At 35.6% G+C, this 2,500-nt stretch overlaps 1 protein-coding gene across 5 annotated transcripts in view; it reads right to left on the bottom strand.

Annotated features, from left to right (window-relative positions):
* Positions 1-978: 978 nt before the first annotated feature.
* atg16l1 (ATG16 autophagy related 16-like 1) overlaps positions 979-2,500 on the bottom strand; it is a 24,968-nt gene continuing 23,446 nt past the window's right edge. For all 5 annotated transcript variants that reach the window (XM_082180038.1, XM_082180039.1, XM_082180040.1 and 2 more), the window contains one exon: positions 979-2,500. This exon is cut by the window's right edge and continues 793 nt beyond it. The gene's annotated coding sequence lies outside the window, so the exon portion shown is untranslated.

Below are 2,500 nucleotides of genomic sequence, written 5' to 3'. Positions count from 1 at the left end.
ATATATTTTATTTTTCTGCAATATATATTGCTATTTAAAAAAAAAAATACAGGTATTTTCAGATGACGACTTGAATAGCTCTATGGCTTGTAAAGAATTAATCATTTCAGAATACTCTGGGTGATTTTGTTGGGGAGTTTGTCTGCATAGAATTGTTATTATTTTTTAAATAAAAATAAGAATTCAAAAAAGCTGAAAAATTACTTTCTACTCAGGATTTTTCCAATATCCTTTTAGGACTGAAGCATTTAGGAAAAGCTTCACTGTAATAAATGCTTTTTGAATCTGTAAACAAATATTATTGGTAGAATAATAGAAAATACTATTTCAGTGTTTCTACTTCAAAAGTTTCTTAGTAACTATTTGTGAAATTTACTAGCAATTTCTGAGAGAACATTTTTCTAAGTATTTTATTTACAAATTTATAAAAAGTGTTTTTGACCAGTTCAGTATGACTATAAATAATAATGATTTAGTGATCATTATCAAAAATAAAAACATTTAAAAATAAATAAAAATAATATATATGTATATAAAAATGAGTAGTATTTGCTGTAAAATTACAATACTAATACATATGCCTTGATTTATTAATTTTCACACAGTAACACAGAGCTTTTATTTTGACGAGTTGCCGGTAAATATGCGCTGCTGGTTCCAGAGTGAAGCTCGAAACATTCGCTCCATCCGAAATCACACTAAGTACTATATTTGGATTTGACATACACATCTGCAACATAATCAGATCTCATCATACGAAAATAGATACGGCCAGTTTATGGGCAAATCTCACAAAAATGGTCATGTGACACTTTTACATTAAGAAAATATAGCTTTAAAAAAAAAATTCTTACATGCATGGAACGCTTTAAAACGCTTTCCAGACACTATAAAGATAAATATGACTCGCTAACTCTTATCGATCAAGGTTTAAAAAAAGACATTTTTAAATCCAAGAAAAAGACAGACAAATGCAAGTAACGTCTCACACATTTTATGGTGTGCAAACATTAAGCAGACATATACAGAGACCTCATATACATTAGCAACAATTACCTTGCACAGTCCGTTGAGTGATACAATAGTGCCCACTCTCAGCCACACCCACAAATGTGCCAGAGGGGTGGGGCTAAATGCAAGCCACACCCATAAATGTATCAGAGAGGTGGGGCTAAACACAAGCCACACCCATAAATGTATCCAAGAGGTGGGGCTAAACGCAAGCCGCACCCTCAAATGTATCCAAGGGGTGGGGCTAAACGCAAGCCGCACCCTAAAATGTATCCTAGGGGTGGGGCTAAACGCAAGCCGCACCCTAAAATGTATCCTAAGGGTGGGGCTAAACGCAAGCCGCACCCTCAAATGTATCCTAGGGGTGGGGCTAAACGCAAGCCACACCCTCAAATGTATCCTAGGGGTGGGGCTAAACACAAGCCGCACCCTCAAATGTATCCAAGGGGTGGGGCTAAATGCAAGCCACACCCACAAGTCATCCATGAAGTGTGCTGTCCCCTCCACTCACTATCTGAAACCAAGTGCACTTGTTGGGCACCTTGACAGACTCCAGCGTTGAGCGTTGGGGACATGAGTGTTTCAAAACCAGCTAATGTGATCGCAGACACATCAGTTATAGTGTTAGACATCGAGTATGAAGGAGCATTACAGTCATTTGTTTGTTTTTCACCTAAGTGCAAATGTCACCAGTTCCACTGCTGGCGTCAGGGCAAATAACAAGTGCACTTGTTCTCCTTTGCAGAAACAGCTGAGCAGAGTTACAGTATTTGAAACAGACATCATGCTCCGAGGATATGAGCTTGTGTGCATCGTAAATTAAAATTAAATTAAAATAAAGAACAACAGAGCATGGTTTTCTTCACTAAAACTCATCTCATTGCACACATTCAGAGTCACTGCATACATCACACGTTCACCACACACACACGGTCATCCAGGACCCGAGGGGAGGGGCTTATGATAACAAGCGCTGTGATTGGACCAAATAATATGTGACACGCCCTTATTTTCAGTTGTGTGTCTTTAAATGATTTAAGAGTCATTCAAATTCAAATAAACATGTAAACTATAGGAGAGAATCGTGGGAAATACTTCTGAATGTCTTATACACGGCAAACAAAACTTTTTGAATTTTGAATGTGACAAATAATCAGAGCATCAACATTATCATAATCAGATCTCATCACACAATCAGACACAGTTGGGAGTTTGTGTAAATCTCACAAAAAAGGTCAAGTGGATCAAAACTACTACATTTTGCATAGAGAAAATCAAGCCTGTTTTTTTTTTTTTTATTATTATTTTATACATGCACATTTTTTTTTTTTTTTAAACACATTTTTGCCCCAAAATTTATTAGTGCAATCTAAAAAAATAAAGAAAAAAGTCCTCATTACTGAGATGATGTGGGAAAAATAGCAATTATAATATACATTTATTATAATATAATTATGTACTGGCTTCAGTTTATGCAGATTCTAATAAA

This window comes from Leuciscus leuciscus (genome assembly GCF_965113295.1).
Source record: "Leuciscus leuciscus genome assembly, chromosome: 9".
NCBI classification, from domain to species: Eukaryota; Metazoa; Chordata; class Actinopteri; order Cypriniformes; family Leuciscidae; genus Leuciscus; species Leuciscus leuciscus.
This window is presented reverse-complemented; position numbering and strand designations above follow the sequence as displayed.